The sequence below is a fragment of the Sylvia atricapilla genome, chromosome 18 (genome assembly GCF_009819655.1).
Source record: "Sylvia atricapilla isolate bSylAtr1 chromosome 18, bSylAtr1.pri, whole genome shotgun sequence".
Taxonomy (NCBI): domain Eukaryota; kingdom Metazoa; phylum Chordata; class Aves; order Passeriformes; family Sylviidae; genus Sylvia; species Sylvia atricapilla.
The window spans coordinates 8,221,748-8,245,435 of record NC_089157.1 but is presented as its reverse complement, the minus strand read 5'-3'; the positions used below and the strand labels follow the sequence as shown (position 1 = coordinate 8,245,435).

At 60.1% G+C, this 23,688-nt stretch overlaps 1 protein-coding gene across 7 annotated transcripts in view; it reads left to right on the top strand.

Annotated features, from left to right (window-relative positions):
- RBFOX3 (RNA binding fox-1 homolog 3) overlaps positions 1-23,688 on the top strand; it is a 131,226-nt gene that overhangs the window by 46,263 nt on the left and 61,275 nt on the right. For all 7 annotated transcript variants that reach the window (XM_066332237.1, XM_066332238.1, XM_066332236.1 and 4 more), the window contains exon 2: positions 14,733-14,848. The gene's annotated coding sequence lies outside the window, so the exon portion shown is untranslated. The remainder of the gene's footprint in view (positions 1-14,732; positions 14,849-23,688) is intronic.

The following is a 23,688-nucleotide window of genomic DNA, read 5'->3' as shown; positions in this document are numbered from 1 at the left end:
GCACTCCTTGTTAAGCTGTTAAATCACTCCATTTATTTAGCACGAGCATTGCTGAGAGCTCATTTTTATCTTGGTGAAAACCAGATTTGCTCATGGGCACATAATGAAATTGTATAAATATACCCTTAGCTGGGAATCTAATTTATTTTTCCTGTTCATTATGGGGTAGAAGGCCATTATGAGATGTAGAACTTTTTTTTTTCCCAGTGCTGGAATTGAAGGGCTGGTGCGGGCACTTTTTATACTGATGATTTTGCCCTGATTCAATTTGAAGCTGGTTAGAGCTCAAATACTGAAGCATAATTGACAGAGATCGGTGTGGGTTGCCATGCTAATGTCCTGGCTGTGGCTCTGTGGCAGTGCCAGACCAAGGACAGGTGGCACCTGCAGCCAGTGGGGCACGGCTGTGGAGATCCCCTGAGCTGGGATCTAAAATGGGCAGGGGAGGAGAGATTCCCTGGGATCTGAGATGGGCACAGGGGAGAGATTCCTCTGAGCTGGGATCTGAGATGGGCACGGGGGAGATTCTCTGGGATCTGAGATGGGCATGGGAGGGGAGATTCCCTGGATCTAAAAAGAGCACAGGAGGGGAGATCCCCTGAGCTGGGATCGTGGGGAGCAGTGGTGGCCCAGCCCCGGGGCAGCAGGAAACGAGTCCATCCCTTTGTCCATCAGCAGGATTGATTTTCGGCGCTATTGATACTGCTATAAAGTCCTGTTTATGGAGCTATAATTAAGCGGGGCCATTTAGCCGGCAGTGTTAAGTGCTGAGCAGATTTATGGCACGGCTCAGCCTTCGGCAGGGTTATATTTCAGCACGAAGCACACCAGGTTTTTATGTGTTCTGCGATTGTGTTCGTGTGACAGTGATTAGTATAATGGGGGCTTCCGGGGTCGTGTTGCCAAGCTGAGGAAACAGCAATTACGGGCCGCTGCAGTATCAACTTAATTGCATCCATTTGCAAGCGCCACGGGCCGGGTGCAGGGAGCAGCTGGTGGGGCGAGCCCTGGCACCCCACACCCACTGCTGTGACCAGCCCCGGCACCCCAGAGCTGGGACCTGAGGGTCTGTCACCTGGCAGGGCACAGGGGCTCCTGTCCCTTCAGCTGAGCCAAAGCCCGCCCTGCTGGGTTCAGGGTGCTGGGGCAGGAGCTGGGCTGGCACAGGACAGGGCTGTGTGATCTCCCTGTGTTTCAGCCCGCATTCCATCTGCCAGGGGCCAGCAGTGGTGTGGCCACACAGCTCCAGCACCTGGGGGCTCCCATGGCCTGTCCCCTGTCGGGGGAATGGGCAGGCCACACTGCAGCAGAGGGGAGCAGGGGACAGAGCCATCCAAGGGCGAGAGGGCCAGCGGTGGATTTGCAGCGGTGCAATTAGAGCTCACCTTGATGTGCACTTGGCAGCCCTTCCTTTGAACTCTGTCCCCTTATGGCTTCGCCGAGACCTGGAGATTTACCAGCTCAGCCCTTTGCCATCCTGCTGAGGCCCAGGGAGGTTCTGCAGAGCAGTTGGAGATACCCAGGGAAGGCTGGCAGTGAGCTTCCCCTGAGCATTAGGGATTCCTGTGCCCTCCCTTAGGCAGGGCCCATCCTTCAGCAGGACTTCGGATGCTGAGGCACAGACAGGGCCTGTGGGTGCCAGGGCTGGCCAGCACCCTGTGCAATTGTGCCGTGAGCACCCTGCAGCGGCTGGGGAGAGGCAGCCCTGTGGGAGAGGGGCAGGGTGTGGATGTGTGTCCTGCTGTGGGGCACTGGTCCCTAGGCTGCTGACCTGGAGGCAGTGGAGCATCACGTGGGGCTCGTGGATGCACTGCCACAAGTGCATCCAGGATCACAAGGTCTCTCTCCCAGGTGGAACGAGGGCTGAGAGGGCATCTGCCTTGCTCTTGCCCTTGCTGTGTGCGCTTTCCCAATTCGTTGCAGGAATTAAGATGGGCTTTTGCCGACTAAGAGGTGTTAAACGGCTCTAAATACTCTTCACACTGCAATATCTCCACCACAGCATTTAATCGAGTGCCACAGAAATGCCTATAAATAAACGTAATGCGCCTGTGCCAGTTCCCTCCCACGGCATCTCGGAGCTCGCAAGAAAGTCGGCAAGTGGTTTGTGCTTGGGCTGCAGCTCCTGCCCTCCCCTCCCGTTCCTGTCCTCCTGTCCCCTCTCCGCCCCTGCCCTTCATTCCCCCCCTTCCTACCCTTCTTTTTTCCTCTTTTCCCCCATCTGAGAGTGAGGAGATCCAGCCTGGGGATGTCAAACCGTCCCCACTCGCCATCCCACTGGAATGCAGCTGCAGGAGGGAGGATGGGAGGTGAGGAAGCAGCAGCCCAGTCCCGGGTCACAGGGCCCACGGAGACAGGACTGGGAAGATCTTTGCAGTTGTCCCTCCGTTGTCCCTGGGGGTCACATCCTGTGGGCACTCCAGCATCAGGCAGCACAGGCAGGAGCAAACACAGGGGTAGAGAATGAGCAGCAGGAGGGGTACCGAGGGTTTCCAGGCTGTTTATGCTGCTCTTGCATCTGTATGTGAGTCCAGACTCCTTTGTGATTGGAGATCTGCATACACCAAACCAGATGGATTTCCCACCAGGCTGCCTTAAATCTCCAGCGTCTCGGCCCTTGAGTCCAGGCACACAAAATGTGTGTGTGGAGCTTTAGCTGTTGCAAAAGGCACTTTATCTGTTGCTTTGGGGCTGCTGCTGCACAGCAGTGCCTCCTGAGAAACACTGTGAAATTCCAACCCCTTCCCGGAGCCTTTAGTACAGAAAATAGACAATCTTCAGGAAAGGGAGGAGTGGGCAGCGGGCGCTCCTTGGCAGTTGTGGTGCTCCTCGGCTGTGCCAGGTGTTCCTTGCTGTGTCCCTGTGGCCACAGGGCAGAGGACAGAGCTGGCTGTGTACGGCGCTGTCCCTTTTGGCACTCCTGACAGGGCTGCTCCTGTCCCCAGGCGGGCATGGGGGGCTCTGGGGTGCCTGGGGCACCCCTGTGCCGGCACCCTCTCTCCGAGGGAGCCCTGGGGCCTCGCTGAGGATCCTCAGCCAAACGAGATCCCTAAATAGGCTCCTCAGCCTGTCAGTTGACTGCCTCTTCAGTGCTGATGAGCCACTCTGGTGTTACTATTTAAAATCCTAATTGCTTTAATCAGCTCGCCTTTAGCCACCGCAGCCAGCGAGCGAGTCCAGGGGCTGAGAGCGCTGCCGCCCGTGCCCTCCAGCGCAGCTGCGGGCACCCAGCACCCTCCTGCAGGTGCCCGGGGTCCCTGCGGGCACCCGGCATCTCTGTGCTCTGAGCTGGTGGCACAGCCGGTGGGACGGCGGTGAGACAGCGGTGGGGCGACTGCAGAGCTGAGCACAAGTCCCCTGGGCAGGGGCAGGACAAGAACTTTAATGGATGAGGAGAAGAGGAGCTGCTGTTACCATGGGCTGACAGATGCCAGCGCTTTAATGAGCTGGGAATTCCCATGTCCTCTTCCTGCGCTCTCCTTTATCACCGTGAATTCTTTTCTAGGGTAAAAGCAGTTTCCTCCCTGGGTTTCGGAGCCCACCAGCCCACTCCCACCTCCCCGGCTCCTCCAGCAGCGCCTCGGGGTGTTCCTCCATCCTGAGCAGGTGCGGGGCGCGGGGGCGCGGGGCAGAACTCTCCTGGGGCTGCACTCGCAGCCAGCCTCGCTGGGATGGTGGGAGATGCCGGATTAAAATAGCACGGCGCTTCCCTGGCGAGGGAGCCTTGCGGCAAAGACACCCACGCGGCTGCGCCGGGGAGGACGAGGAGGAGGAGGAGGAGGAGGATGCTGCCGATCGGCGCCTGACACCGGCTGCGCCGGGCAGGAGATGCAAAGCCCCAGATCTGTGGGTGCAGCGCTGCCGCTGAGGAGCTTCTCCTGGCCGTCACTGCCCCTCTCTGGTCCCCCTCACCGCCGTGTGGCACCAGGGCATCCCCAGCGCTGGTTGCCATCCTCAGCGGGACGCTTTGCACTGGCAGGGAGCTGGGCTGTGCCGGAGGGAGCTGCCAGAGGAGGGGCAGGGATGCCGCGGTGCTGAGCACGGGCAGGGCTCGCAGGCCGGGAGGAAATGAGCAGGAAGCTGCCCGCTGTGGCCGGGGCTCCGCTGCGGCTCCTGCGCTCCTGCCAAGCCGGGCAGCAGGGAAGGCGTTTGCCAGGGGCCGCTGCTGGCACCCCGCGTGTGAGTGCCAGCTCTTGGGGACCGGCTGCCCCCGCCTTCTGTCGTGCCATAGCTCAGCTTCTCCGGGGCACCGCGTCCCACCTGCAGCCCCTGTGCCTGTGCCAGGCGAGCCCTGGTCCCCGTCCCCTTGAGTTCTCCATCTCCTGCCCCTGTGCTGCGTTTGGAGGCAGAGTGTCCTCTCCAGCCCTGGGAGCACCTCTCCCTCGGGGCCTGGGGCTCCACAGCCATCTCTGCGCCACGGCAGCCTGCCCACCGCTGGCATTCCCAGTGATGGATGGCTGACATGCGGCAGCGGCCCCGGGGCTGTGTTGTCCCAGAATATTCCTGGATGAGCGGAAAACCTCATAGAGGGGATTGTTCAAGTCGCAGCAGCCTTCCTGGGGAGTGAGGACATCTCCGCATTTATTCAAGGACATCCCTTCTCAATTAAATCCCTGCATGGGCTAAACAAGCGGGCTGCAGAGATCAAAGGGAGGTTTTTTCCCACTCTTTTTTTCCCCCCAAATGGTTTAAATGATGCAGTGGAGGGAGTGCGGTGTGTTTGCCTTCCACACGCCTGGTGGGGAGGAGAAACTGCCTTTAGAATGCCGTGAAGGTGTTTCCCTGTGCTAATGCGGGCCTGGGGAAGGCTGTCAGCGGTAGCCGTGGGGCGACGGCACCGCGGGGCTGCAGCGGCCGTGGGCGAGCCCAGAGATGCGGGGTTGTTGGGCTGGGGTTGCCCGCCTGGAGCTGTGTGGCCAAATGGCCCATGTGCCGCGGCCTCGGGGGTGCCGAGGGGTCCCGGGCTCCGGGGGGCTCAGCCCGTGCCCGACACGTGCCGGGGCTGCAGCCCGGCTGTCCCCCGGCCCTCCTCGGGCTCCCAGCGATTGATGGTGTCGTTAAAGCGTCAGGCTGGCCCGGGGCCGGCCCCGCTGCCGGCCGGGATTTATGGTGGGATCTGCCTTGGTGAAGGTTTTATCACGGCTGTTAAAGAGCCGAGCGTGTGCCGGGGGCCGGGCGGGGAGGCTCTGCTCTGCCCATCATTGTCGGTCACCGGGACCCTTTCCCGGGCACCCTCAGACGGGGCAGCGCCACGGAGGATGCGGTGGATGCTGCAGCAGCCCGTGCCGTGCCCGTGTCTGTGTCGGCAGCGCTGTGGGACTGCGCTCGGTGGGAGCCCCGCGGGGTGAGGATTTGGGACGTGCAGAGCCCTCCGGGTGTGACCTCCTCCCGCTCCCTGTGCCGTGGACCCGTCAGTTAAGAAATCGATCCCTTTGCCACCGGCCCCGTCTCCTTTTTCCTTTTAAATGGTGTCACCCTGCTATTTCCTGGCCTCTCTAATAGATTTTTATATAATCACTACAGTGCACTTTTAAAGAGCGATAGATCACGTTCATTGCTTTTCCCCGTGATTAATTTCCCATAATAGTCCTCTGTAACACCAAGGCAAAGAGAGGAGAGCAAAGAAAACCCCCACATTATCCACTTTGTGCTCCGAGTATAAATGAATTAGATTTAATTTTTGTTTAATTGTTTCCATAGCTCAGCCTCTGCTAACTTTGCAGGATAATTTATTTTGCAGTCTTGGGGAAAAGAAGGAAAGAAGGTCCCTGTGCCGTGCTTTGCCCGCAGCAGCCGTTAATTACAGCTGATTGCCTTCCCTGCCCGATGGAGCCGTGGGCTGGAGGGTCCTGTCACAGCCCCGGGCCGTGGCTGGTGGGCGAGAGGAGCCGAGCCGGGCATGTGGGATGTTCCCATGTGTCTTCACATCCAAGGAATGTAATGTCTGAGTGGCGTGGTCCTCTCCCTGCAAGGGACCTCGGCTCCTGGGAATCGTACCCCGTATCCCGGCCTGGTGTCTGGACAGGGAGAGGCTCTGGGAATCACTTCCCAGCATCCAGCATCCTCCTCTCTGCCAGCCCACGGCTGCTGAAAGCGGCTCCGTCCCGCCCCAGCAGAGCATGGGAAGAGCAGTGGGACGGAGCCACGGCGTCCTCCTGCCGCTGGCCCATTAATCACCGGCCGCGGGGGCACCGGGCCCTGCTTAGAATGCGCCAGCAGTGCCGAGGTGAGAGCAGGAGCTCCAGAGAGCCGCGGCTAATCTGCTCCCTCGGAGACGGGCTACCTTCGGCCTGTTAATCAGTTGCAGTAATTACAATCCCAACTTTACATGTGGAATGTTAATTAAAGGACGGGACACGGGGATCTGCAGCCTGGCAGCGAGTGCTGTGCCTGGTGCTGGGGGCCTGGGGGGAGGCTGGGGGTCATGGGGCACCTCCAGCTCATCTGCTGCTCCTTCACCGAGCATGGAGATGGGCACAGGGGCTGGGGCCATGCCAGGCAGGGCAGGAATGCTCTGGGTGCACTTGGCCCTGCCCCTGCTTTGTGGTTCTGTGGCAGCTGCAGCTCGCCTCTGAAATTGCTTTGCTGGGATGGATGGGTGGATGGATGGATGGATGGATGGATGGATTTGTTGGGAAACAGGATAATGCAGCTGGAGCTCCACTGCCCTCCCCACATCCTGCCTTGGCCCTGGTTTCTCCATACCATCCCCGGTGCCACTGAGCCTCTCCTCCTCAGGGCTGAGCACCTGCCTCCCTCCCACTGTGTCTCTGCTGTGCTCCAGCCCCCGAGCAGCACCGTGGACTTCTGCAGGATTCCCTCCTGTGTATTAGTGCCATCTGCACTGGGGAGCCCGAAGCTGGCTACGGGATCCAGACCTGGCCTTATAGGCGGTGATGATGGGGCTGGCCAGGGTCACACTGCTGGCCTGGCCCTTGGTCCCAGAAGTGCTTTCCTGTCTGTCCTCCCTTGGACACCTCAGCCATGGGAATGGGGCTCGCCAGTTTAGTTCCTGAGTTTCACGGCGTCCCCCTGGGCAGCAGCTCCTCTCCCTGTCATACCCATCCTCCTCACTGGGGAGGGGACCCTCCTGGGCAGGTCCTGCCCTGCCTCACACCCTCACAGGGTGCTGGTGCCTGTGCCAGGAGCTGGCAGGGGCTGCCTGCCCCGTGTGGCCCCTGCAGGCCAAGCCCCAATTCCTGTCGAGTCCCTGCCTGCTCCCTGTCCTGTCCCTCTGCAGAGCCCCAGCCATGAGGCTCCGAGCGGCATCGTCTGAGTGACACTGAGCTGCACTTGTCCCTGTCCCCAAGGCACATGCACCATGCTGTCAGCCTGTGGCCCCTCTGGCTGCTGTGTTGATGCCCTTGGCTGCACTCGCCTGGCCCCGGGGGCCGGGGAGCCCAGAGGGGCCGGGGCTGCCTGGAGAATCCTGCGGGTCCTTGGAAGGGCTGAGAGCCTGGGCAGAGGTGAGCAGATCCCGGCTGAGCCCCCTCTGAGCTGCAGGTGGCGGCTGCTCCTCACCCGTCCCTGCAGACGGGGCAGGTGTTTGTTGGAGGAGGGATGGTGGGGAGAACCCGGTGGTGGTGGGGACCAGCCCCGGCACGGCCGGGGGAGTCATTAAAACCCCGGTCAGCAGCAGGGAGCGGCACTGAGCAATCTGCTGGGGCGTCAGTGCCCTGGATTATTGCTGTGAGCAGCTGAAGGAGAGCAGAGAAGAGGCGTGAGCTGAGAGGAATGACAAAGAGGGGAAGGCGAGGAAGAGGCCCTGGAGGAGGAGGAGGAGGAGGAGGGAGGTGGCGGGGAGAGGCTGGAGCAGTGCTGCAGGCAGTGCAGGGTGCTCCAGCAGTGATGCTCTGCTGTCCCAGCAACTGCTGGGTCCCTGTTCCCTGTGCAGGTGTGGTGTCCCAGTGTGTGTCCTGTTGGTCTCGGGTGCTCTGTCCCTTGACAGTCCCCTTCCTGCTGTCCCTGGGCTGCCAGGCTCCTTTCTTGTGTCACTTTTGTCCTCCGGACAGTGAGGTGGAGTTCTCAGGTCACTCAGGTGCTGCTGTCACTTTCCCATGGGGCCTTAACCAGGTTCACTAAAGCTCCTCTGTCTCTTCAGCTGTTCTGGCCATAAATCTGGGGAGGTCTCACTGGGCACTGGGCTGGTGCCAATCTTTAGATGGTCTGGCTCTCTGAAATAAGGAATGCTTTCCCTGGCATTTCTGATTCCCTCCCATCACTGTTGAAAAGGGCAGGGGAGGATGTGTGTGCTGTGGCTCCAAAGGCAGTGCTGGAGTGTGGCCCTGTGGTGGCTGGGGGGGGCTCAGGGTGTGTCCTGGGGGTGTCATCGTCCTGTCCCCCTGTCCCAGAGCCTTCCCCACTGAGGAGCCATGGAGCTGAACCAAGGGAAGGGGACAAGGGACTGACTGGCTCTTCCAGCAGTGCTGTGCCAGGCAGGCACTGCCACGGCAGAGTTGGGCACTGCAGCTGGTGATGGCCCGTTTTACCAGTGCTCCTGACCAGCTCTGCACTGGGGAGGAGCTGTGCTGGTGCTCAGTGTTGCTCCAAGACGAGCCACATTGTGTATTTGTTCTCCAGCCTTGGGATGAAAGACCATCATCCCAAGTGGCCTGGAGTGGGACAGGGTGTGAGTGTGACTGGGGCTGAACATGGCAGCTGCCATGGGACAGCCAGGGCACAGGAGTCACCCCAAGGCAGGATGAGGAATTCCCATTCCCTGGCACCCGGCCCTGCATGGTTTCCAGTCAGTGGCTGCTGCTGAGGGTCAGGGTTTGAGATCCTGAATGAGAGAAGGAGCAGGATGGATCTGAGAGACACATCCCCAAGGAGCAGAGTGTCACCTTGGGAGCCCAGTGTGTGTGTGCAGGGACTGGGAGCAGGGCCCCTGTGTGGCTGTGGTGGCTTTGGCCTCTCCCTGCCGTGCCATGGCACAGTGCAGTGCCAGTCCCTGCTGTGGCAGCTGGGCAGTCTGTGCAGAAGAGAGCAAAGCAGGGCCCTGCCTTGCTGCTGGGCAGGACAGATCTCCTCTCCCTTGCCCTTGAATCCTCTGTGCAGTGACCTTTGCCCACCTTGTCACCACATGTCCCCACTCCCTGTGCACTGCACTGCCATGAGCAGCCCCTGCTCTGAGCCCCAGAGGTGATGCTCCATTTCAGGCTCTGTCTTTCTGCTCTGCTCGCCCAAGAGAGCCCATGCACCCTTGGGAGTGCAGGACCACAGAAGGGCAGAAGCACACATTTGTCTTTCCAGTTCATCCAACCTCCTCTGCATTTCAAACAGTAGTTCCAGGGAGCTGCTTGCAGCAGCAGCTCCTTGTGGGGAGACCTGGAAGGGCCCAGTCTGGATCCACTGCAGTCCTCTTAAACTGTATGAATCTGCTGTTGCCTCTGGTTGACCCCCTGGGCTCTTCCTTCCATCTTGGAGCTCCTTGGATCTGTTCTGTGGTCTTCCTCGCTCTCCCTTGGTCCTCAGGTACTCACAGCCACATCTTGGTCACAGGAGGTGGTTCCTGGAGGCCAGAGCTGATCCCAGAGCTGCCAACACAGATCCCACCTTGGGATCTTCATCCATCCTTCTGTGCTAGAAAGTGCTGGCATTTCTCCATGCAGCAACTTCCTCCTGGCAAAGGCCCAGCTGGATCGCCGTGAGAGACACACTGAGGCTCTCTGGATGTGCTCCCTGAGGGTGGCAGGGTCCCTCCTGCAGCCACCGTGTCCCCATCCCCTGTCGGGACAGGCAGCTCCTGGGGATCCTGAGGATGCTCCTCCTCCGGCAGGGGATGGAGCCGGGAGCTGCAGCAGCTCACGGTGGGGAGCCAGTGGGAGTGACCCAGCCCCGGCACATGGGACTGGCTGCTCTCCCCAGGCTCTTCCAGCTTTGTGCTGGTGCCATGGAGTGCCCGAGGTGCTCTTACACAGCACAGCACAGCCCCACGTTCCGGGCAGCCCCTTCCTGCAGCAGCACCAGATGCTTTCCCTGCAGTTAGAGTTTTCCCATCTCATTCATTTTAGAGATTAATTAAAGTGTTTCCCCTCCCTCTCTCCCAAACAACCTCCCTCCCTCTCTTTTCCCTGTTCCATACAGCTGCACATGGATTTTAGGGTCATGCTTGTTTACATCAGTTATATTTGCATTAATGGGTGTTTGTTTTAGGAAAAACAGCAGAAATCCCATAAAAACAAATGTTCTTTGTGTCCCACAATTGGTCCTGCAGCCACATGGAGGTGGGAACTCCCTGGGCAGCCCACCTTGCACCCCAGCAGCAGATCTGCCACGGGCACACAGCGTCTTCTGGGGGCTGCTGTGAAGTGACCTCCAGTGCCTACGAGGTGGTTGGGTGGGTTTTCCACACACCCCGGGGTCCCTTGCCGTGTAGTGGCATCCAGCTCAGCCGCACGTGTTTGCCAGGGATGATCCCCCCTCCTGGTGTCAGGATGCTGCTGAGGCGCCTTTGATGGGGCAGGCAGCGGGTTCGTTCTTTCATCAGGAGGTTGGAGGAGGGAGAGTGTTAAGAAGAAGAAAGAGAAAGGGGAGGAGGAACGATAATTGTTTTTTCCAATGGCTCTGAGCTGCTGGATGCCTTTAAAGTTGCCGTTGTGTTCCCGTGGGTCAGGCCGGGCACAGCCTGGCCCGGAGCTGTGTGGTGCAGCCGCCTTTGTCAGTGGGGCCGTGGTCTCGGTTATTAGCAGGGATATGGAGACCCAGAACCTCAGATCTTCCATGCAGCTGGTGGGAGAAATGTGCAGGGCTGCCTTATCACGCTCATTTAACTGGTTAATACATCTTCAGAGCAAATAATGCGGGCTGGGGGTGAACTGCTTAACCAACCTCATTACTATTGTGCATTTAGCAGCTTGGAGAAAGATAATACCTTTCAGGTTTGACCCAATTTTAGTTTTTGTTGTCATAACCATGGAAAATCGACCTTCAGAGACCCTCAGCAGTGAGCCTGAATAGGAAGTGATTTACAGCAAAAGTGCCGTGTGGAATGCTTAATGCACTTGTGCAGGAAAACAGACTGCGACCAGCTCCTGGCATCCCTTCCACAGCGAGGCTGCCCCGGCTACTGGCCCCCCTGTCCCTGCTGCCGGGGCTGGGGCACACCCTCCACGGGGGTGAGGCCCCTGCTGGCACAGCTGTCCTGGGGCTGCACAGTGCCGTGTTTCCCTCACTGCGGTGCCCGTGCTCCTCGGGTCAGCCGGAGCAGGGCTGGCCTGGGCACCTGCATCCCTGGGCACCACTGCAGCCAGGGCCAGAGCTGCTCCCTGCAGTGCTGAGGGACCCCGTGGTCAGTGTGCACCCCACGGTCAGTACAAGACCCCGTGGTCAGTACAGGACCCCGTGGTCAGTGTGTACCCCATGGTCAGTGTACTCCCCACAATCCCCACGCACCTCTTGGCCCGGGTGTGCTCAGCCTGGCCAAGCATGTCAGGGCCAGGCTGTGACACTGATCTTGGCTTTGTGGCCAGAATCTCCCAGCACAGCCAGCCTGTGGCTTTTCTGTGCCCCGCGCCACCCGCTTTGTGCCGTGGGAGCGGTGACAGCCCTGACGCCGCGGTGACAGCCCTGGCGCCGCGCCGGCAGCGTTCCCACGGGTGAGATGTCACCCGCACCCGGCGGGGGTGGTTCCCATCGCTTTGGTTTTGTCTGTGGCAGGCAGAGACTTTCCCAGCTCCAGCAGTGGGGGTGCGTGGGACCTTCCTCTCGCTCGTATGGGGAGGAGGGTGGCAGGGAGGTGACAAGCCTTTCTCCCCTTTCCCCGAGGCAGCTGCAAGTGTGGCTCTGCCACCCCAGCCCGTCTCTGTGGCGCTGCTGCTGCTGTGGCGTGTGGGTGGTCCCTGTGGCACGGGATTGTAGCTGACAGCAGTGCCCGGGGCTGGCGGAGTGCTGGGAGCAGCTGAAGCCCACGGGGAGTGGGTGATGCCTGTGGGTTTCAGGCTCCCCCAGCACACCCCTGAGGAGCACTGGGCCCACGGGATGGGGGCTGCCCCAGCCCCCAGCGCAGCCCCAGCACCGAGGGGCTCTGCTCACTCCCGTGGGAGCTGCGGGAGGAGCTGGCTCTGTCCAGGGGGGCAGTGGGGCTGTGGCAGTGGGGCTGTGCTCTCCTCCCAGCCCTCCCCAGGGCCGTGTTGGGGTGGGGGCACAGCGAGGGCAGGCAGCGCCAAATCACTGTAATTCTGCTGTTTAGCAGCTGAAGGAGAAGCTGTTCCCTCACTGCAAGAGTTGAAACTCTTTAGCCTCCCTCAGTGTCACCTCCATGGCCATGGATACCTCCAGATGTGACGTAAGTGAGACCCGGGGAAAAAAAACCATCTTCTGTTTAGCATCAAAATCCTATTACCGAGCGCCGTGTTCTGCTGCACAGATATCAGCTGTGGCGCAGATAACTGGGAAACAGCTCCTGCTCGGGCTGGAGCAGGAGCTGTATCTTGGGCTGCACAGGTGCCGAGTGCTGCTTCAGCGAGTTCGCTGCTGAAAGAAAATTCCTCTCCCCACTCCTGTGCAATCCCAGGAAAAGCACTGCGGGCACCTGACTCCTGAGCTCCTGCTGCCCCCCAGTCCTGCCTGCTGAAGGGCATTTCTGTGGCACCCCACTGCCGCAGTGGGGTCTGGCAGAAGGCACCGGGCTGGGAGCAGGACCAGGGAGCGTGGAGGCAGCAGCAGAGGCTCAGCCTCCCGAAAATGAGCCGGCACAGCCTTGGTGCTGCCCCCCTGCAGCAGCCGCCAGGCTGGCCCAGGGATTGCGGATGCTGTGGGCAGCTGCATCATCTTTCCATCTCCTCCCTGAGGTGCTGCTGGCTTTGATAAAACCTCCCAGCCTTACAGGGGTTGGCTTGTTGATCTAATCGCTGTGGTTTAGTGTGCAGTAAGAGCCCGGTGGCTCCTGGGGGAGATGTCCCGTAGGGATCTGCAATTCACTCTCCCGTCCCTCCTGGGGAAGGAACACCTTCCCTGTGGCAGGGTGCTGCAGGGATGCTGCCGATGGTGAGGGATGTTGCTGGTGGGTGAGGGATGCTGCTGAGCCCCCAGCACCAGTGGGGAACCTGCCAGCCCTCGTCCTGCTCTCACATGGCTTTGCTTTTGAAAATAGAAGGTGCTGAAAAAATCCTGCTGTGTTCAGTTTGCCTCAGCGATGCAATTGGGTTTTCCTGGTGTTTGTCTTAGCCTGCACTTGCTGCACATGACTGGAGGGGTTCAGTCTGGGGCAAACCCCACAGTGGGAGTCTCCTCTGAGCCCCCAACTCCACTGTGGTGTCCAGTCACGCACAAACCACAGCAGGGAGGGAAGAGGGGGCAGAGCTTGTGGAAGGGGAGAGCCAAGGGGCGTTTAGGGGACACCAAGGGGAGTTAGGGGACTGGCTGTGACAGACCAGCATTAAAGAGGCTGGGATGGAAGGGCTGGGGAGTGGCACTGCTGAGCTCTAGCTGTGCCTACTCATGAGGAGCAGAGCCTAATGAGCAGGACTAATGAAGCAGGAGGGGAATTCCAGCAAGTCTGGGGAGTGCCTGCGATGTTCACTGTGTCTCTGTGGGTTCTCTGTGGTCTGTCCCCAAATCAGTGATGGTGCACATTGCAGGGATGGTGCCCACACCCAGTAGCATGCTTGGTGTGCTGGGTGACTGCAGGTGCCAGTCCCAGAGTGGGTGCCTCCAGTCTGCTCCTGGGGCCAGCATCCAAGCCCCTCTGTAGGCTGCGTCTTGGAGTTTTACTGGCTCGGCACTGCTGGGGTAATTGGAATGTGCTGGGATGGTGTTTGGGAGACCCTGGTGGCTTCACACAGCCCTGGCCAGCAGCCTGCCCCAGGGATTTCTGCAGAGCCAGCCAGGGGGGCCTGACTCCCTTCCCACCCCCCTTGGCCATGGCTGGTTCAGTGTCAGGAGGGGATCACAGCCACACCACGGCGGGCAGGTCTTGTCTTCCTCTTCTCCTTGGCTTTTAATGAGCCAACCTTGGAGGACCTTGAGCGCCACTCCTGCAGCTCTGCTGTGACTTATCTCCCAGCTTCTGCCCCTGTTCCACCGAGGGGATAAATCTCAGCTCCGGGTGCAGAGCCGGTGCTCTGAGCCCATCCCACTGCACGGTGCAGGCGTCATAACTCATGGCACGAGGGGCCTGCCTGGCCGAGGTGCCAGGGGGACGTCACTGCTCTGTGCTGTGATGGATGGGCTGCCCAGAGGAACAGGGAAAAAGTCCCATTACAATGGGGGACAAGCTGTTAAATTATCTCCTGTTCAACCTGGGTCAGGGAAAATCAAACGTGGAGCTGCCGGTGGCCTCCAGAGAGCCTTTGGAGGAACAGGTGCGTTGGGGACTTGTTTCCTTTGGGAAGAAGCCTTTGCCTTTCCTCGTCTCCATCCCATGCACTCGTCTGAGGCTGAGGCTGGTGCTCTCAGGGAGGCAGGACCAGCCTCAGGTGTTGTGTCAGTGCAGAGACTGGGACATGTCCCACTGGGGACCTGCTGTGTGCCCCATGCAGCCAATCCCTGCTCCCTGGGCCGAACACGCTTCCCTCCCTTCAGGGGCTTTACCTCTGGGCAGGGTCCTGCCTCTGCACATGTCAGGGGCTGCTCCAGAGCTGCTCCCCAGCCGTGAGATAATTGTGCTGCTAAAGGAGTGGGTCCCCAGAGCCGTGGCGTTCTGAGGCGCCGAGCTCTGCCACGTCCTCCTCCGTTATTAGCGGCGGTGCCTACACAGGGACGGGACTGGAGCCTCTCCCTCTCTCTTTCAGGCTGAGAAACTGCTGCTGTGAGACCCCGACGGCTCTTCCTGACAGCTTGGAGGGGCGATCACGAGTGTGAGCTCCCACCTGCCACCACACCTGAGGCACCTGCTCTTGGTCTGCAGGTATGTTGTTTCCACCTAGCAGTCCTGGTAGGGGAGGGCATGGAGATATTTTTTGGTTGAGGATGAAGATGCTGCTTCCCTGGGGCAGCAGCTCACAATCAGCCCACTGGGGACTTTGCACCAGCAGTGGGTGTCCTGTGTATCCAGATTCATCCTGTGTGATGACCTGGCAAAGGGGAATGCTGCTGGGAGAAGCCACATCTGCTCTAATCCTCGTGGGAAATAGCGTGGGGGGGTCTGGTCCTACCCATTGGTCAGTCCCAGCCATCTCCCTCCTGCTGGCTGCAGGAGTGTGGAGGTCCTGGAGCATGTGGGACCTTGGTGGTGGCCTTGCGTGGGAAGGGGGCTGTGCCCACGATGCACACACATGTGCCCACGGTGCACACACACGTGCCCATGGTGCACACACAGCCCTGCACATCACAGCCTGGCTGCACCCGCCGAGACCCTGCTCCTGGCCCCGGCCGTGCTGCAAACACCCCTCAGGGCTGCGTGTGGTCTGGGCTGAACCCATCGCCGTCAGTTCACGTTACACGGACTGGAACCCTCTCGTGCTGACACCAGTCTGCACTGGGACCTCACACCAGCTTGAGGATGAGTTAAAATTTAAACTCTTGAAGGCAGTGGGACTCTCTCCTCCAGACGAGGCATTTTCCCTGTTTGTTCCGGCACTGCAAGCACCCACAGGTTCAGGAGGTGCTCAGAGGGTCATGGGGTGGCAGCCATGGTGGTCAGGGACTAGGCTCTGCTTGGGGCTCTTCTGCCACAGAATTTGTCTTTCAGTACCCTCTCCACCAAATGCTGTGCTGGGAGGACTCCCATAGCTGGGACTGCTCTTCTCCCAGCTGGCAGTGGCCAAGGGGAGTGCCTGGGCAGGAGGACTGCCTGTGGGGCCGTGCAGCACCGGCGGGCTCAGTGCTCTGTGGGGCTCCCAGTGTGGGGGGCTGTGTGTACCCCCCTTGCAGCACACTGGCTCCTCTGCTCTGCCCCAGCCCCAAGTGCCTGCTCAGGAATCATAAAATGGGAGCGAGAGCTTGAGGCTTCTTGTCCCTTGCTGGGGTACAGGTTGTCCAGAATGTGGGATTAGAGCGGCCGTGCAGATGGATTCCCCAGCTGCATTAATCAGTTAGTTCAGAGGCAGCAAAGGCAGCAAAGACAGCTGAGCTCTGTGCATCACCTTGAAGCTCTCTTTTTTTTTTTTTTTTTTTTTTTTTTTTTTTTTTTTTTTTTTTTTTTGTCTTTAGAAAACTTTGGGTGGATGTTATTGCTCATGAAAGCAAGGGGCTGATCATGCTGGGAAGGAGCAGGCGTAGTGTGGGCTGGCACTATTATGCAAGCTTCCCACATGCCGCTCTGCCAGTGCACTCCGTTCCAGAACAACAGCACGCGTCCGCGTGCCAGCCCCGAGCCCACCCCCGGGTCTGCCGGAGCACCGCGGCCCCACCGAGCCCACGTCGCCCTGGCCACGGCCCTGCCTGCCCTGCTCCCAGCCCCTGCACCCGCTCTGCCAAGAGCCAGCAGCCCCACGGCGGGCGGGTTTGGGGTGAGGGGCTGCCTCGTCCTACAGCACTGTGGAGTCAGCTCCAAGCTGTGAGCGTCCTGGCCTAACTGGGAGCTCTGGGAGGTTCTCCCAGGACATTGCGCTGTACTGGGGCATGTCTGGCCGCTGGGGCTGGGACTATGCTGCTTTTCAGGGGACAGATTGTCACCCTGGCCATAAAGCACGTCGTGCCCCTGCTGCAGGAGGGCTGTGCCTTGTCTGCGGGGCCGGTGCAGCTGTGGCTGCCAGCACCTGGGCAGCAGGGCAGAGATGGGCTCCCTGGAGCTCAGGCCACCAAGCCTCTTCCCCATCCAGCTTTTCTCCCTGCTGCCTTCCTCCTCCTCTCCTGGAATCTGGCTGGGCCCTGCGTGAGGCTCGGGGCTGCTGGCCATGGGGCGTGCGGGTGCTGGTTCTGAGCTTGGGGCTCACTGGGCTGGTGGGGAGCAGCCTGGAGCCAATGCAGGGCCCCTGCGGCGACTCTCCCCATCATCCCCAAGGCTGCTGGAGCCCCCCCGGGAGGAGAGTGCTCCTTCAAGGAAGACTTGGAGATGAGCAATGGAAAACATCTGACAGGGGAGCCCTTGAGGCGCTTTTGTTCCAGCGAGTGGGAGTGTGAGATCCGCTCAGACATGAAAGGCTGCGCAGCTCCGTCCCCAAAGTCACGGCGAAGAGGAGGACGGGGGGTGTGCGGCTGCACCGGGAGGTCATCCCGGGAACGACTGGCACCGGCATCCCCGCTGCCTCCCTCCCCTTCCAGCAACTAAATTAGGTCACACTTGAAAGTCAGTTTCTTGGCTGTGGATTTAATTTAGCTTTTCCAGGCTAGTTATCATATAATAAATTCCAGGAGATTTATAGAAAACATGCCCAGGGAGGCTTAGCCAGTGTGTAACAAGATTTGTGCCTCTTTCCCGCTGTTGAGCAGCTCTGGCGAGCGCAGTGCTGCCGGCAGATGTGCGGGCAGGGCCGGCAGCCCCGCGGCAGCTCCCAGGGAGGCAGGGCAGTCCCAGGAGTTGGGGAGGGGGCATCACCCCCCAGCTCTCTGGGGCACGGGAGGGTCCCAAATGCAGCTGTCCTCTGGCCTGGCTCCCCAGCAGCCATAAATCACTCGGAGCAGGGGCATTCCTGCGGCCGTTCATCACTTGTCTTCTCACTTTGGCTCAGCATGGGCAATGCCGAGCCCAGGCCCATCCCAGTGGTGCCAGTACATGCCCAAAGGCACCGCGGTGATCAGAGGGGAGCGACTGGAGTCCCCCGGCGCCTTTCTGCACCAGGGGTGACGGTGTGCGGGACGTCCTTACTGGGGGATACCCTGTGCCCTCCCTGCCCTGGCTCCCGGAGCACAGGGACCATTAGACAGAGCTAAAACCGGCGTCTCTTGGCTCTCCCCACTGCTGGGGCGGGTTTTCCAGCAGGCTGGGAAAGGCTGAGCAGGGAAAGGCGCTGGAGTCCAGAGGGATTTATGGAACGGCAGCACACGGCAGCGCAGTGCTGGGAGCCAGCGGCTCGGCACGGAGGCCCCGCCAGCGCTCCTGCTCCGCTCCCTGCTAACGCCGCCCAATTAGTGTCTTATTAGTCACTCCGTGTGTTAAGGCATTAGAAACAATTAAGGGTGAGAAGAGTTTCCAGATGTAGCGGCAAGCGCTGGAGCCGGGAGCTGGCAGCTCCGCTGGCTGCTCCCGTATGGAAGGGATCTTACACTCACTGCGGGGCCATGGGGCCAGAGTGGCCATTGGGGTGCCGGGAGCTCCTGGGGACAGCCCTGGGGACAGTGCCCACTGGGCTATCAACAGCACAGCTGGGGCCACGCAGAGATGGGAGGGAGCCCCAGCAGGGGCTGGTGGATGTAGGAAGTAGCTGCTGGGATGCCCGTGAGTGGGGGCACAGCCAGGGGTGCTCCCTGGGATTGGCTTTGCTCAAATCAAGCATTTGTTTCCTGTTGCAGCTGGATGTGAGTGAGCCCCTCCATGCACACAGCCGGTGCTGGCAGCTTTGTGCCCACCTGGCAAGACCCTGAGGCTGGGGAGGCACCTGGCTGTGAGCAGCAACCCTGGAGCATCTGGGACACACCATGTGGGGGACAACTTGCCTCGACACAGACAGTGCCGTGCTGTGACACTTTTAGATGTGGGAGAAGTAGCACAAGCAGAGACAAATGTGACTTCAGCTCCCCAGAAATAGTCCCTGGGCAGTGCAGGGGGAGAGGACCTGGAGCTGCAGTTCCTGGGCATGTTGGGGTGCTCCTGTGACTTTTTCCCCTCATGCAGGGTGGGATATATTCCCACCATTGCCCCCCGCCCATGGTACTGTAGAGGCCACCAGCCAGGGGTCACAGAGGGGGCGGTGGCTCTGGCCAGCACGAAATATCTCACCCTGTGACAAGCACTCTTGGAGGGTTCCCTGTCAGCTCTTGGGGCCCTTGTGTGCCCTCGTGGTGTGGAGGGCGTGGGGGCATCACTGGACACTGATGCTGCGCTCCCCCCTCGCTGAACCCAGGCTGAATGAGCAGTGAGATGCTGGCGTGCAGCAGGGCAGTGGAGAGGGGCGCAGTGGCCTTCAGTGCACTGAAATAATTTCTCTGCTGCTCTCCCCAGGGCGAGAAGCAGAGTGTGGACAGATGGTATTTTTGAGTGACCTTGTAGCTGTGAGCAGTTCCCTCAGCTGCTGGGTAACAGTGGGAGCCGCGGGAAGCGGCAGTGGTGCCACAACCTGCTCAGGCCGGCGGGGGCCTGTCAGGGAGCCAGGGCTGGGAGGGCTGTGGGCTGAACCAGGGGATGGAGCCAGAGCCCCACAGCCCTGACCTGATGGCTGCAGGGAAATTCCATGTGCACTGCGATTCCCGGCTCCCCTCGGCTGTGAGAGGAGTGTGGTGTTCCCGGTGAGGCTGCCCTGGGCTCGAGCGGCTCCTCCAGCCTCGTGCCTGGCTCTTCACCTCGGCTGCGGGACCCTCTGTGCTCCCTGCGCTCCTCCTTGGGAAGGGCCCGGTTTTTCTCCGGGAGCTGAAGCAGCCGTGGGGCCGTGCTGTGTGGGGACACACTGAGGAGTCCACATTGTGCCCAAGGAGGACAGCAGGAAGAAAGGCTTTTGCCATGTGAAGTTTCTTCCAGAGCTGTGATGCAGGACTGTGGTCCTGAGGGAACAGATCCAAGGGAGGGGGAATTGCACTGCAAGGTGCAGCTTTGCTGTCGAAGAGTCACGCTGGGCAGGCTCAGCTCCTCTGGCAGCCTTGCAGCCTCCTACGAACCCCGTGCGGGCTGCAGCACCGAGAGGTGTCCTAAATTGGGGAAGGAACAAGGAGCTCTTGGCACTCGCCCGGAGCATCATTTGCATTCCGGCGCAGCTCCCGGCTGCGAGGGAGGCGGGGGCCCGGCAGCCGCGGGGTGAGGAGCGGGACCGCTCGCCAGCTCGGGCTGCCGGAGCATCCCTGGGGCCGCTGCGGAGGGGCAGGGACTCGGGGATCACCGTGCACCAGGTTTCTTGTTTGCCGCCTTCTCTGAACTTTGTGTCCAAGTTCCCTGTCCCAAGACTTGTGCCTTTGCTTCTTCCAGACGGGAATTGCCATCTCGCCCTGGGGCCGCTGCCCTGTGGTCTCGGAGGAGCCGCGGTGGAGCGGGTTGTGCTCCCGTCGGTTCTGTGCTCCCCGGGGATGGAGAAGGGGCGCGGCCTGTGAGGAGCAGCGCGGGCCGGGCAGTGCCCACAGGTGGCCTCGGGCAGGCTGTGGCAGTGCCCTGTGTCCATGCTGGCCCCTGCCCTGGGGCTGGTGGGACAGATCCGGCCAGGATCCTCTCTAAGCCGGGATGTGACGAGGGCAGGGCACCGGAGCCTCTGGGGCTCTCCTGGGCCCCAAGTGCAGCAGGTCAGGGCACAGGGCCCCAGACGGTTCTGGAGGCACTGGAGGGAGTGACTGGGGGCGAAGGGCTGTGTCTGGTGCGTCCAGGTGAGGCGGGAGCGTGGCACAGAAGAGCAGGACGTGGGTGCCCTGGAGCGCCAGGGGACAGTCCTTCCGAGGTGTCCGGGGCAGGAGGCGGCTGCGGGCGGGGAGCTCTGTGCTGGGGCTGGGATGAGGGTGGGATGAGCCCCGGGGGCTCTGGCCCGTGTGCCGTGGGTGTTGCCGGTGCTCAGCTGCGGCGCATCACCCACCGCGCCGGTGCCAGGCTGCCGCGCAGCATCTGAGCAGCTCCGGTTACTTAACATGCAGCAAGTGTTGCACTCGGAGAAATTTAGACGTAATTTTTTTGTGCTTGCATGTAAATGTGGGTAGGTGCTGTCCTGATTGATGGCAATTAGCATTTTCTAACGGTAACAGATGTTCGGATTGCCAGGAGGCTGGTACCTAACGCCCACACTGCCATCTGTTCTGCTGGGCACTGCCTGGGGAAGCGGCACCAGCGCTGCGGACCTGCGGGGCCGTGCTGGGGTGTGTTTAACAGCAGCATGCAGGGGGGGTTTATTATGGTTGGTTTTGGTTGGGTTTTTTTCTGGGGGAAAATAATAATAATAAAGACGTTTTCAGGTTTATAAATAGTACACTGTTTATTATGGGATGGAGGCTTTCCATCTGATCAGCAGCCTGGATTGCTGCACAGTTAGTGAAACAGTCTGGACAGCGCGGGGAGCAGGTTTCCAGGGGATGCAGTGGGAAGGGGTCTGGTGGAGTGGCCAATGGGTGTTCCTGGGCAAACCCCCCATCCTCTGCTGGCTCCCCACAGCAGGTGGTCGCTGCTTGTGGGGACAAGGGCTGCTCTGCTGTGGGTATCTCTTGTCAGCTCTGGGATAGAAGTGGTGAAACATCCGTGTGCTGTTTGAAGGTGTTCAAAGGTGTGTCTTAGGAAGAGACTCAGAGCCCTGAGCCCAGTCCCACCACAGCCCCTCTCCTCACCCAGTGACTGTCCCTGCTCATTTCCTCCTGACTCCCTTTATCTGCAGCCTTTTACACCCATTTTTCTTGTGCCAACTTTGTCCTTTAGGGTGACCAGCTCCTCCCAATTCCCTGTGTATTTTCAGAGAAGCTTTGATTTGGCTCAGACCAGCTCCTCTGTCCTGATCCTTCTGTGTGCTCCTGGAGCAGCTCTCCATCCCCTGGCAGCCCCCCCTGCCCCCCGAGCCTGACCCTCCCAGACAGGGTCATCCTGTGACATGGATCCAGTGCCAGCCAAGCTGGCACAGCCACCCTCCCCCAGAGCTTCCTGTGCCAGGCAGCCTGAGAGCACACTCACACTCACACTCACACTCACACGCTCACACTCACATGCTCACACTCACTCTCCTCCCAGATGCTGGAGCCGGTGACTCAGAGTCAGCCCGTGGCTGAGTAATGCGCCAAGATGTGTCTCCATGTGGTTCCCAGGTTGGAGCAGATGCTTCCATGTTCAGTGCTTTGGACTTGTGCTGCTCAGTCCCAGGGCCTGCCAGCCCCCTCAGGGCTGAGCCCTCCTCCTGTCCCCCATCCCACTGCACTGCTGCTGCACTCACATTCTCATTGTATTGTGGTGTGAGCTGCATTAGGTACAGGCAGATCTTACCTGTTTGTCGTGTATTTCCACCTTGGTTTTCTCCAAGCTCCTGTTCTGCATGATGGGGCCTGGAGATCTTTCCCTGCCCTGACTCCTTTCTTCTCCATGCCGTGTTTTCCAGCACTGTGGCCCAGTGCAGCTTGGCAGGACATTTTGGGCCAGTTCTGGGAGGTTTCTGGGATGAAGGACGTGCTGTCCCTGGTGCATGACCCGGTGGAGCCATGGGAGTCACCACATTGGGCAGAGGAGCTTTCGGGCAGATTTGGGATGAGCCAAAGTCGCATGCTCGTGTGAGAGGTTCAGCCCTTGCTGCAGTGCTGGCACCAAGGCACTTGGTAATGCCTGGGAGGTGGGTGTGGGCTTCAGACGGGAAATGTGGGCTGGGGACATGGATTTGGGCTGGGGACGGGCTGAGGGGCTGGAATGCAGACAGGCTTCTCCCCCACACTTTTTCGTTGTTGTTGGAAAACAAGTCTGCTTCGTCTTTGTTTCTTCCCCTCGCTTTTCAAATTCATCTGGGAAAACTTCCCTGGGTGCTCGCAGAGGTGTCACCAGCCCGACAGCTTGTGCTGCTCTAATAAAATGGCTCCGTAGCAGAGGGTTTGATCTATTTTTAAAGCGAGCTCGGCGCTGTCTCCTCCCGCCCTCCCACTGGCAGTGAAACAGAGCCCGAAGGCTCCTGGGAGCCTGTGCCACAGCCCTGCCAGCAGTGGTGGCTGTGCCCGGCCTCCCTGTCCCCATCCCTGCTCTCCATGGCCGGGAAATGCTCCGGGGAGCAGGACAGGGCTCCCTGCGCTGCTGTGTCAGGGAGAGGAGCTCTCTGCGTGGTTTTTATTCCTCCAAGCAATGATTGTGCTGTATAAATTAACACAGGGAAACTTCGCTCCACTTGGAAGTTCGGTATTTTCTGCTTGTTTGATGCCCCGTTATTAAAACTCGATTTCTACGAATAACATCCTTTAAATAGAATTCGTCTTCCAGTGATGACTCATGGCAGAGCAGCAGCAGCTCCTCGCAGGAGAAGGCAGCACGAGGGCAGGTCTGGCACTTGCAGCCCTGGGAATCCCCAGATCAGTGCCCGGGGCTTTGCTGCGCGCAGGGGAAGCCATCCGGGTTGTTCTGCTGCCTGTCCTGCTACCTCTGCCCACTCCAGCTGCCACCAGAGCCCGCAGGCTCAGCACGGGGATCAGATCCAGGCTGTCCCTGGGGCCTGCAGACCCCCAGTGGCAGCAGGGATGGTCCTGCCCCAGTGGCACTGTCCCCGTGATGGTGTCACCGTGCTGCTGTCTCCTGCCTGTGCTGTCCCCTGGCACTGGTGGTAACAGGCTGGGGACAGGCTGAGCTCCCAGAGCAGGAGGCTGCAGGGACCGAGGACGGGGTGGGTCACTGCACAGGCTGGCTGGGAGTCCAGCAGCAGGGTGTGGGACACGGTAAGATGTGCCCACTTGTGTGCCCGTTCTGCCGGCACCAGCTCTGCCTGTGCTGGTTCCCTTGATGAAGCTTCTTACAGAGGTGTCAGGGACAGGAATAGGTGTGGGGGTCGTGTCGGGGAGAGGAGGTGGATTTTAGGTGTTCATTGATGGGGTGTTGGATGGAGTCCAGGAGGAGTCTGGACAGCAGCAGGATGGACGGGCTGGGGCCCAGGGGCTCCTCTCCAGAGCTGGATCACCAGCACAGCAGCACATCTGCACAGGGCAGGTTTCCTCCAGGGAGGAAGAGAAGGGCACAAGCCAATCTCCCAGCCTAGGCAGTGTCAGGCTGGGGCAGCTCCAAGTGGTCCTGAGCTC